Below are 13,361 nucleotides of genomic sequence, written 5' to 3' on the forward strand. Positions count from 1 at the left end.
AACCTGCCAATCACACGCTGCTGATTGGTTCAGCCCTCTGAGCGGGCGGCTTGAATTTGCTTCCTGTATTTAAGCTGGGAGATGTCATTTGCTCATGGTCTGTTGTTGCGAATACTTCGTGTTAACACTCAGACCTTTGATAGCTGTAATCAGTAGCATTCAATACCATTGTATTTATTGTGTATGGCTCTTTGCCTGAATTCTTGACTCTACTCTCTGCCTATCGATTCTGTACTTTGCCAGTCTGATTGTTGCTGACCCCTGCCCGACCTCGACTCTGATTTTGCCTCCTGATTCTGTGCCTCTGCTCTTCTGATCTGTTGCCAATCTTGGCCTGTTTACCGACTACGATTTGACTTACGTTACTGTACCTTATCTGCCCGTCTGTTGCCTACCTGATCTGTCTGACTACTCTCTCTCACCATTGGGCCCTGCCACTGGTGAGATTACCGCTGTGGTTCTATCTGTAGCCTCCATCGCCACTGGTGAGGTTACCGCTGAGATTCTATCAGAAACGTACTGTTTGCACCAATCACCACACTTTGTGCAGTAAAGCTAGTGACTTTGTCACGTCTTACACACCGTTTGCGTACTATATCTGTATTATTGGTGATTCTGCAGATCACCATATAATCAGATATAGTATCTGTATTATTGGTGATACTGCAGATCACCACATAATCAGAGATCTGTAGTCCTGCTGGCACTAGTCGTTACACTCACCACTGGCAGCCTGATGCCATGTCACATGATTCCCCTCCCTAGCAATCTAAACTCATCCCCCTGGTCCACCTTCTCAGATATGACCTTCAAGGGTTTTTAAAAATAATGAAAATGTATTTCATTTTTCTATGGGAAGGTGTCTGGATCTGGAACTGAGCGCGCCCAGACTGGTGCTGCTGCTCTCTAAGGCTGCTCCAGACATTACATCTCATTTCTGCTACTTTAAACCTCTTAATGGAAAGACTGGACCGAAATTTCAGTGGATTCTAATGTAGCACTTCTCCAGCAACACCTATAACCTCTCAGAACACCTGGATTACTTGGGATGGCAAAGATTTAAGCTGGATTGGATCTTCCTTGGTATCACACACGGCTGAACACTGCCCACCTTCCTTGGAATTGACCTGAGACCTTAAAGACTTTCTGCCTCTTTGTGCCTGCCCTCTCCCATCCTGTGAGTAACTTTCATCGATTATCTACAGCATCTATGCTCAATAGACTATATTTTTCTACATATATTATATATTATTTCTTCAAATTCTTAAACAAAGGACTGTGTTTTCAAATCCATGCTGTCCATCCATACATCTCTGTGTAAGGACAATTCAGTCTATACAGGCCCTTTGATCTCTGCAGGATACCAGCCACAGCTGAGAAAGTTCACACCTTGACTCTAAATAGGGCCTTTCTCAGCAGGAGCCCTGAGCTGTCTCTTGTCCATCCTAATGTGTAAACATCAATATTCAGCACAGACACTTCTCGCAGTATACCAACCAAGAAATATATATCCAATTGACAAATCAACAATAATTCTACTTAAGTCAGTTGGAATCTTCAGAAAGACAAAGAGAGGATCGAGAGGACGTGGGAAAAGATGTTCTTCACTGCAGAACCAAAATAACTCTGTGACAAAATCTACAGAGTACACCCAGCCAACAACCCTAATAGCTCCAGCACAATCCAGCAGAGATGACAGCCACACATCTGGAGACTGTTCTGTCCTGGAGTCCTCAATCTCAGACCCTAGCTCCCAGGGTAGCCCCATCAAGGCTGTCCTCTGTAACGTCAGATCGATAAACAACAAAACAGCAATCATACATGATCTAATAGAGTCTTCTGATCTGGCCTGCCTGACTGAAACCTGGCTTTCTGAACCAGTTGGCCCCACCCTGGAGGCCGCCATGCCAACAAACTATTCCGTGATATACTGCAACAGGAAAGAACGCAGGGGAGGAAGGGTTGCACTTTGCTTTAAACCAGCTTTGAAAATCAGACCACTTACTGTAGGTCCTACCAACTCGTTTGAATGCTTCGGGGTGCAACTTTCAGCTGAGAAAAACATTAACATATTGCTGATCTACCGCCCACCAGAAAAATACTCAGACTTCCTTCAGGAACTTGTAGACCTCCTATGCAACCTAACACTGGAACACCCCAGATGGATTGTTCTTGGAGATTTCAATACATGGGTGGATGACTCCTCTTCACAATTTGGAATAGAGCTACCTCGTGCCTTACATGAACTGGGCTTCCTCCAATCAATCAGTTCTGCTACTCACAGGAAAGGTCACACTCTGGACCTTATATTCCATACTGGGCTGTCAATAGCCAATGTGGAAATTAATCCTGTTGCCTGGTCAGACCATCACACTATCCACTTCTCCCTCTCAATACCAGCTGTCAAACACCAGGTCAAGAATCAAATAAAATATCGCCGCTTAAAAGGGCTAACACCTCAACCTATCCGAGATAACCTTAGCTTTGATGAATTGACTGACTCTAGCTTGGACCCTGATACTCTGGTGTTTAAATACAACAAATGTGTGTCCTCATCCTTTGAGACCATTGATCCTCTGCGCACCAAATATCTTACTCCACACCATCATGCACAGTGGTTTGATAACGCTATAAAAGAGCTGAAAAGACAAGGCCGGAAACTTGAGAGACTGTGGCGCAAATCTCAGTCCCCAGAACACAAACATGCCTTAATCCTCCACTTGAAGAGCTACCAAAAGGTAATCACGGGAAAAAAATCATCCTTTCTATCACAAGAGATTACAAACCAGCCCAACTGTTCCGCACAGTGGAAAAACTCTGCAACCCGGCATGTCAAAAACTTAATATCGAGTCTTCAAAGGACCTCTGTGACCAATTTGCCCATTTCTTCACAGACAAAGTCTCCGCTATAAGGTCCGCCATCCAACTTACAGCATCTGAGCCTAATATAGCGCCCGAAGACCATTAGCAGAGACAATGTAACACCTTGGTCAAACTTCAAAGAAATTGATGAAGAAGTCACATCAAGCATCCTCCTTCACGTCCGCCTAACTACCTGTGACTAGTGTTGGGCGAACAGTGTTCGCCACTGTTCGGGTTCTGCAGAACATCACCCTGTTCGGGTGATGTTCGAGTTCGGCCGAACACCTGATGGTGTTCGACCTTTTAAGTTCGGGTTCGCCCCGAACTACTAAATGGCCGCGAACAGGGCCGAACAGGGCCCCTGTTCGGCCGAACAGGGCCCTGTTCGGCCGAATACTGCCCCCCTATGGGGTCGCAGGCATAAGGGGGGAGCATGCCCCAATCGCGGGGGGGGGGGGGGGTCGGAAATTCCCCCCACCCCCTCCGCTAGCGCTCCCCCCTCTGCCCGCTACCCCATACAAAAGTTTAATGAAGTAAAACAGTACCGGTCCGGTGGTAGTGGGTGGCTGGCAGTGGGCGGCACTGTTTAGTGAGTGACTGAGGAGGAGGAGTCCGGAGAGTGACGCGTTGAGGGAGGCCGGGCAGCGGGCGGTTCAGCAGTAGTACCGTACTACTGCTGAACCGCCCGCTGCCCGGCCTCCCTCAACGCGTCACTCTCCGGACTCCTCCTCCTCAGTCACTCACTAAACAGTGCCGCCCACTGCCAGCCACCCACTACCACCGGACCGGTACTGTTTTACTTCATTAAACTTTTGTATGGGGATGCGGGCAGAGGGGGGAGCGCTAGCGGAGGAGGTGGGGGGAATTTCCGACCCCCCCGCGATCGGGGCATGCTCCCCCCTTATGCCTGCGACCCCATAGGGCCCCCAAAAGCGGGATGTTCGGGGAGTTCGGGGTTCGGCCCGAACATGCCGAACATCGCGGCCATGTTCGGCGAACTTTCCTGAACCCGAACATCCAGGTGTTCGCCCAACACTACCTGTGACCTGGATCCTGGCCCAACACAGTTCATTTTGAACTACCCCGACCTGTTCGTACCGGTATTCCTAAAAATTGTGAACTGTTCCTTACAATCAGGGATATTTCCTGCTTTACTGAAGGAAGCAATCATCAGGCCTCTCCTCAAAAAACCCTCCCTGGACCCAGATGCAATGACCAGCTACAGACCTGTCTCTAACCTCCCCTTTCTGGGCAAGCTAATTGACACTACCTCCAGCTAGAAGCCAAAATCCTACAAAACAACAGTTAAGACCCATTCCAGCCTGGCTTCAGGAAACACCACAGCACTGAAACTGCCCTCATCCAAATATGCAACCACGTGCTCATGGCAAGAGACAGAGGAGAGTGCTCGATCCTCATACTGCTAGACCTTTCTGCAGCCTTTGATACAGTTGACCATGACATCTTGATAAACAGGCTACAGGAATACTGCGGCATTGATGGCATAGTTCTTCAGTGGTTCCAATCCTTCTTGAGTGGCAGAACCCACAAAGTGTCTATGGGGCCCTTCCTGTCCATCCCTGTATCACTTAAAGGGATACTGTAGGGGGGTCGGGGGAAAATGAGCTGAACTTACCCGGGGCTTCTAATGGTCCCCCGCAGACATCCTGTGTTGGCGCAGCCACTCCCCAATGCTCCGGCCCCGCCTCCAGTTCACTTCTGGAATTTCTGACTTTAAAGTCAGAAAACCACTGCGCCTGCGTTGCCGTGTCCTCGCTCCCGCTGATGTCACCAGGAGTGTACTGCGCAGAAACAGACCAAACTGGGCCTGGGCTGTGCGCTCTTGATGACACTAGCGGGATCGAGGACACGGCAACGCAGGCGCAGTGGTTTTCTGACTTTAAAAAAGGACTATATTGGTTAATGCAATCTCAAAAAGGCAAAAAAAGTCTCTGAAAAAACTTTATTGACTCATATAGAAAAGGATCAAAACATACGGCTCTTCAATATCACAGTGGTAGATCAATAAAAACACATTAGGTTGACTTATGCCAACAATTGGTTGTAGCTTAGCGGGTATGAAACTTCAAGGCAACGACACATGTTCGTTTCGGGCTTTTATACAAGATATGTGCCCTTCATCAGGCCGTGATACCCAATTCTAAAAGTAAAAACAACATATAACAACACATTAAAATCACAAACTATAATTCATCAGATACGACAAAAAGAGTTGTCGCAAGAGAACCACCACCACGAAAAGTTAATAGCATGTACACTGAGTTCAATCCAGAAGTCCACATGCCCAACCACCTGGGAGACCTATTGTGGCTGGGTGTGATTCAGTGTTTAGCCACACGGCTATTTTCTTAGATAAGGTACTCAGAAAGTACATGCTCAACCAGAAATCATACATCAGAGATACATCTGATTTTATTAACCAAATGAGTGAACTGATTTTACCACATGAGAACTGCCTACTTATCACATTAGATATAGAGTCACTCTATACTTGTATTCCACATACGGAGGGAAAGGCGGCTGTGCGACAATCCCTACTAGGAGATCTTACAGTCAGTGGATTACAGGTTGAATTTATCATGTCTCTTTTAGAGCTAGTACTAGAGAGGAACTTCTTCCTGTTCCAGGATACTTTTTATCTCCAACAGAGGGGATCCTCAATGGGTTCCAATGTGGCCCCTGTGTACGCCAACTTATTTGTGGAGAGGTTTGAGGAGGACTGGGTATACCGCAATGACCTTTTCAGAAACCACGCCTGCATGTGGCGCAGATATATTGATTATATCTTTTTGGTCTGGGCGGGGCCCCGGTCCTCCTTCGACCTCTTCTACGAAGAACTCCAGGGAGCCTCTACTGCTTTGAAGTTTACCTTTAATGTCGACATGTCACAAATTGCGTTTCTTGATGTAAATGTATCTAAGCGGGGCCAGCTATTGTCGTTTGACCTGTTCTCCAAACCCACGGACCGCAATACTCTTTTGGACTTTCATAGTTTCCACCCTAAGCCCCTACGAGAGTCATTACCAAAATCACAGCTCATGCGAGTACGTCGAATTGTTAGTGATGAACGGCAGGTGGAAAGACGTATGTCCGGGATGGCATCTAAATTCATTGATCGACATTACCCTAAAAATTTGGTTGAACGTATTAAAAAAGACGTAATGAAATATGAGCGAATTGATCTTTTAAAAAAATCCCGGAAAGATACGAGAAATAACAACCAGGAACGGATGATTCTGGCTACGTCTTTTAATATACTGTCGTCCAGGGTTGCAGATGTGGTCAAGCGGCATTGGCCCATTTTGCGGTCCATTAGTACCGAGATACCGGCATTTAAGCAGGTACCCATGGTGGCCTATAGAAGGGCACAGTCGATAAGGGGTCATTTAATCAGGGCAGACATGGGATCTTGCAAAGCAGGGGCCCAGAGATATCTGGCACCTGTGCGCAGGGGCACGTTCCCATGTCTGCACTGCTCATGTTGTCAGTTAGTTCTAAGAGGGAAAAGTATTGATCATCCTATGAAAGGGTTTCCGGTAAAATTTTCTCATTATGCCACATGTGATACTGAGTATGTGGTTTATGGTATTAAGTGTCCATGTGGCAAGATGTACGTGGGGGAAACCACTAGAGCTGTGAAGGAGCGTATCATTGAGCACAGGTCCAAGATTAATGTGGCTTTAAAACGCAATCTTGATCCATCTCGAATTGACTCCCCGGTGGCCCAGCACTTTGTCTCGATGGGCCACTCGGCGAATCAACTGAGATTTTGTGTCTTGGACATAGTTCCTCCTCCTAGAAGGGGTGGCAACAGGGAATTAATCTTGTTACACAAAGAGGCCCGCTGGATCAGATTCTTACAGACACTGAATCCAGCTGGTCTCAATATTGAATATAGACCAATCTAGATGACTGTATTTGGATGATACTCTATGTGCCTGTCCATTTATAAAATGTGTCCTCTATCTTTCTCTTTTCTTTCTTGACAGTACTATTCAGTGGAGGGTATCTGGCCCTGGGATTATCGATGGTGACCGTCCTTATTACCGTGTAGCTTGGACCAGCATTTTTGGAATTCCGGTATTTTTTAGTCCCAGTGTGGTGCTCAGGCTTGTGATACGATGTAATCCCTTTTTTTACTGTTTTTGTAATTTTTCCACTATGGGATTGTCTCCAGTGTACCAATCTTTAGTATGTTGCCTTAGAAAAGGTTTCCTTTGTTTCTATTTTTCTACACTTGTCTTCCTAGTGTGAAGCAAAGAATTTCATTATTGTGCTTATGTTCTTAATGTTTATTGTGTTGGCCCCTTTAAATCCGTCTCCATGGGGGAAGTAATAGATTTCGTTATTATCCCTATGTTCTTTAATGATGTTCTATAGTGGATCTTAGTTAGTTTTATTTGGCATCTCTAAAACAAAACTATTCTAATCTGAGTTTGTTTTTGCTCATGCGTCCTCACTATATACATACCTCTCTCTGCGCTCCAGCGTGGTTACGAGTGATCCGCTTTCTATGCAGATTGCCTTCCGCGTTCCAGCCTTGCTGTGAGCTGTTCCTCCCCACTGCGGACTCCTATTGGTGTTCACTTCTCCCAAAGCGGACTCTCATTGGCGCTAGGTGAGGCTGACGTCACTTCTGGTGGGAGGGGGCGGCGTCCTCCTCGCCGCCCTTCGTGAGTCATGGGAGCTATTTCCTCTTGCACGGACTTCTGTGTCCGGGTGGAGGATGCACTCTGACGTGGCTTTGCCACCGTAAGCTCCGGATTGGCTGAACTCATGTAGTTTGCAACACATGGTGGGATATTTAAACGACATTGGATGCCATTTCTCAACTGGGTTCCCACCTTGTCGCATCTGACTTTAGCCGTTGGGAAGGTAAGCTTACTCATGTATCTAATGTGCCTTATAGCGAGCTAGTTTTTCCCCCCGGTTGATGTTCTGTATTTGTTATGCATTTCTGCTTTATAATCTGTTACAGCTGAATATACCCCCCTGGTTGACGCTTTGCATTTCGCCATGTATCCTTGCCTTATGGCCTGCTACAGTTGAACATATATCCTGCACAGTGCTCTATCTATTTACTGTTAGGACTATGCTATCTGTTGTATGATCCAGAGATGGTGCTTTTTGTGGGGCCGCATATGTACATGCACACAAGGATGTGGACACATAGCTTGTTTAGAGCATGAATACTCGGGATGCTCACTTGCATCTATACATGTGGCTGCCTTATCCTTGGTCACACGTGTGTGCAACATTGTGTGCTCATATGTCAGTCCTTACATTTAGGTAGCCTTATCTGGTTATTTTGTAGGGTGCCTCTTTGATTGATGTATTGGAGACTTTTCTGTTGTGTTATACGCTTGGGCACTTTATGACACTGGGATGGATCTTTTTGTATTTTAGGTAGTGTGCGTCTGGTGAGTTCAGACGCCCCCCAGTATATGGCTCATTTTGCCTGATTGGTCTTCCTTTTTCTGGTTAAGCTACACAGGTATGTTGATTATCCCCTTTACTTCTTTTTATCTAGATCTTTGATTCAGCCACACTTTGTGCATGATGCTCATGCACATCTTTTTCTGACCAGTATGTGGACATGGGGACTGATATTTACTAGTCTCTATGAGGCGGTTCCACCTTGGTCTTTCTTGAGAACTTCTCCTTGGGTTCTTATTTCTTTCTTTGCTCACTCTATCTTCATCTTGACACATTCTTATGGTACTACATTCCTCTAGCCTGATCTTTGTATATATATCACACACCCTATTATCAGGTGTATACGCTATCTGGGCTAGGTAGGCATGTGGACTTCTGGATTGAACTCAGTGTACATGCTATTAACTTTTCGTGGTGGTGGTTCTCTTGCGACAACTCTTTTTGTCGTATCTGATGAATTATAGTTTGTGATTTTAATGTGTTGTTATATGTTGTTTTTACTTTTAGAATTGGGTATCACGGCCTGATGAAGGGCACATATCTTGTATAAAAGCCCGAAACGAACATGTGTCGTTGCCTTGAAGTTTCATACCCGCTAAGCTACAACCAATTGTTGGCATAAGTCAACCTAATGTGTTTTTATTGATCTACCACTGTGATATTGAAGAGCCGTATGTTTTGATCCTTTTCTATATGAGTCAATAAAGTTTTTTCAGAGACTTTTTTTGCCTTTTTGAGATTGCATTAACCAATATAGTCCTTTTCTAAAGCTACAAATGTGTTGAGGGGCAAGGTGGATTGCCCTAAAAAAGGACTGTGTTTTGATCCTTCACAATATAAAGGATTGTACCCCAAGATTTATCTTTATCAATGTTTCTGACTTTAAAGTCAGAAATTCCAGAAGTGAACCGGAGGCGGGGCCGGAGCATCGGTGAGCGGCTGCGCGGGCACAGGATGTCTGCGGGGGACCATTAGAAGCCCCGGGTAAGTTCAGCTCATTTTCCCCCGACCCCCCTACAGTATCCCTTTAACCAGCTGAGCGGTCTGGACGAGCTCAGCTCGTCCAACACCGCCAGCGGCTGCCGCTCAGGCCCTGCTGGGCCGATTTCAATGAAATAAAAAGCAGCACACGCAGCCGGCACTTTGCCAGCCGCGTGTGCTGCCTGATCGCCGCCGCTCTGCGGCGATTCGCCGCGAGCAGCGGCGAAAGAGGGCCCCCCTAGCCGCCTGAGCCCAGCGTAGCCGGAACAAAAAGTTCCGGCCAGCGCTAAGGGCTGGATCGGAGGCGGCTGACGTCACGACGTCGGCTGACGTCGATGACGTCACTCCGCTCGTCGCTATGGCGACGATATAAGCAAAACAAGGAAGGCCGCTCATTGCGGCCTTCCTTGTTTATTCTGGGCGCCGGAGGCGATCGGAAGATCGCCTCCGGAGCGCCCTCTAGTGGGCTTTCATGCAGCCAACTTTCAGTTGGCTGCATGAAATAGTTTTTTTTTTATTTAAAAAAAACCCTCCCGCACCCACCCTGGCGATTTAATCAGAACGCCAGGGTGGTTAAGTATGGGGTGCCCCAGGGCTCAATCCTCTCTCCCCTGCTTTTCACGATTTACATGTTACCGCTGGGAAAACTAATCCAAAAACATGGCCTGACATACCACTGCTATGCAGACGACACCCAACTATATCTTTCATTCAAGCCTGGTGTGACAGACCCAACTCTAACTATAAACGCCTGCTTATGTGAACTACAGAAATGGATGAATGACAACTGGCTGAAACTAAATGCAGACAAAACTGAAGTCCTTCTGATTGGAGGGCAGAGCATGATAACAAAACAACTTAACTTGCAGTCTTCACCACTGGGAATAGGAGGCACGGATCTACGCAGCTCTAATCATGTGCGTAGCCTGGGAGTTCTAATTGATGGGGATTTAAACTTCAGAACTTAAATCTCTGCTGTGGTGAAATCATCCTATTTTCACCTGAAGAACATTGCAAAAATCAAGCACCTCATACCCCCAGAAGATCTGCCAACCTTAGGCCACGCCTTCATCACATCCCAACTGGACTACTGCAATGCTCTTTACACTGGCCTTCCCAGGGCCGGCCCTAGACTTTTTGCCGCCTCATGAGCGGGCCGGCCCTGGGCCTTCCAAAAAAGGTCTTGTACCCAGTAGCGTCACTAGGGGGGTGCGGTAGGTGCGGACCGCACCAGGTGTCAGCAGCAGAGGGGGTGACACCAAGCTCCAGGCTAAGGGAGAGTGGAGAAGGCTATGTAAATACTGACCAGGCTACTGTCTGATAGACTACTCTCTCCTGCTATACTCCCTTCTGGCTGCTCCTTGTTGAGCTTATAACAGAGTTCAGAGGCTAACAGGGCCACATGGTGATCATTTTAACACCCCCCTATAACAAGCAACGGTACTACCTGGTGAAGTTTGGAGGTTCATGGGGTGGGAGGGGGTGACACCATGAGTTTCCGCACCGGGTGACACCAACCCTAGTGACGCCTCTGCTTGTACCGCCTACAGCTGATTCAGAATACTGCTGCCAGACTGCTAACCAACCAACCCCGTCACTGCCACATAACGCCAGTCTTGCACTCCCTTCACTGGCTACCTATAGAATGGGGAGTCCTATTCAAGATCGGCCTACTGACATTTAAATCCCTGAATAATCTAGGCCCTGGATACATGAAAGATATGTTGCAGCTGCATAGCAATCCCCGCATTCTCAGATCAACAGGTTCTAATAATCTAGTTATACCCAGAGTCCACTTGGAAACTTTTGGTCCCAGAGCCTTCTGTTATGCTGCCCCTACGTTTTGGAACTCCTTACCTCTAGAGATCAGGACAGCTCCATCCCTGGACGTGTTTAAATCCAGATTGAAAACCCACCTGTTCAGTTTGGCATTTGCAGAAATATAACTTTTGTTGTGTGAATACTTCATCCTACTAATTACTGAATCTGAGAGAGCCTAAGCGCTTTGAGTCCTATGGGAGAAAAGCGCTATAGAAATGTTATTGTATTGTATATATTGTATTGTATAATAGGGTATTTGGATGTGGTTTTACTTTTTGGCCACAAGATGGAGATGCATAATGTGTTCTAAACATAGAAACAGAACCAAGTATTTATTATTTGTTTATACTTGTGTAAACTCTACTCTATCTGGTGGTGGTCAAGTAGTTTTAAACCCATCACAGCAGCAACTGTGTGAATTGCACAGGGAAGATCTATTTCAAATGTGTTGTTTCTAATGCATTTACTTACTTACACATCCCGATCCAACCTGTACCTGTGTGTGCACGCAGATCCTGATTCCTGATACTACCTGCAAATGAAATGTGTGCATGCTGATCCTGAACCCTGATCCAATCTGTACTTGTGTGTGCACACTGATCCTGATCCCTGATACTACCTGTACCTGTGTGTGCACACTGATCCTGATCCCTGATACTACCTGCACATGTGGACACACTGATCCTGATCCCTGAGCCACCCTGTATCTGTGTGCATGCTAATCCTTATCCCTGATCCTACCTGTACCTGTGTGCATGCTGATCTTCATCCCTGATCCAACCTGTACCTGTGTGTGCACACTGATCCTGAGCCCTGATACTACCTGCACATTTGTGCATGCTGATCCTGAACCCTGATCCAACCTGTACCTGTGTGTGCACGCTGATCCCGATCCCTGATAAAACTTGCAAATGTGTGCACGCTGATCCTGAACCTGATCCTACCTGAACTTGTGTGACTGCTGATCCTTATTCCCTGAACCTTCCTGTACCTGTGTGTGCACACTGATCCTGATCCCTAATACTACCTGCACATGTGTGCATGCTGATATTGAACCCTGTTCCAACCTGTATCTGTGTGCATGCTGATCTTGGAGTAGTAATGAGGAATCTCTTGCAGCACCTGAAAATAAGGACTCTAATTTTTTGACTAAAGACTCACTTTTTCTCTCCCAAAAGTGGGGAAAAAAGTCACTCTTTACTGTGCCCATGCAGAGGAGGACACAGGGGGAAACATGGAGGACACGGGGGCACAAAGGGACATAGAGGATGACACGAGGAGGACAGAGGCGGACACATGAGGGACACAGGAGGACACAGGAAGACACAAGCGGTACAAGGCGCATGAAGTACAAAGGGGGCATAATCCACAAGATGCCCCTTCACTATGGATGCACCAGGTTTAGTATATATTTTGTACACAAAAGATGCTGGTTTGCCCGGCACTAAGTAGGGGGAAGGTAATAGGGTCTGCTGCACCATATAAAGTAAAAAGTCCCGTCCTATTCCTTGCTGCACCTGGGATCTTGCGTGTAGAAGCGTGCAAACAGATAACTTTGAAACATGAATTCATATACAGCACACACCAGACAATCTGTGCACCGCTTCCTTAATCACTTGGTTTATTTTCCATGTAAAACATCAGCAGGTATCAAGGCATTAGTCCTGTGACAACATTCTCATATACATTTATATTGTGCCGGTCTGACCTGTGCCATGGACGGGTGCGGGAGGGTGACCAGGGAAAGAGGAGGACCGCGCGACAGCCGTTTCGCGCCGGTGTGGCGCTTGTTCACGTGCAGGTATCCTTGGGCGAATGGCGGCGTGTACGGGCTTCCGTGATGATACTCGGAAGCCCCGCCCATCACGCGCGCCATTGGCCACTGGGTGCTGGGAAGTGATTAGGTGCGGGGCTGGAGGGGAGGAGACCGGCCTGTGACATGGCGTTGGGTAAGTGGTTGCTGTGTCACCATGGACACGCGTGTACATATATATCGGATCGCCGCAACATGGCGAAATGGGACTGTGTAGATACTTAACATCACTCTGTGATTATATTCAAACTATACATTACTGTCGCGCGGTCCTCCTCTTTCCCTGGTCACCCTCCCGCACCCGTCCATGGCACAGGTCAGACCGGCACAATATAAATGTATATGAGAATGTTGTCACAGGACTAATGCCTTGATACCTGCTGATGTTTTACATGGAAAATAAACCAAGTGATTAAGGAAGCGGTGC

This window comes from Hyperolius riggenbachi, chromosome 4 (genome assembly GCF_040937935.1).
Source record: "Hyperolius riggenbachi isolate aHypRig1 chromosome 4, aHypRig1.pri, whole genome shotgun sequence".
Taxonomy (NCBI): Eukaryota; Metazoa; Chordata; class Amphibia; order Anura; family Hyperoliidae; genus Hyperolius; species Hyperolius riggenbachi.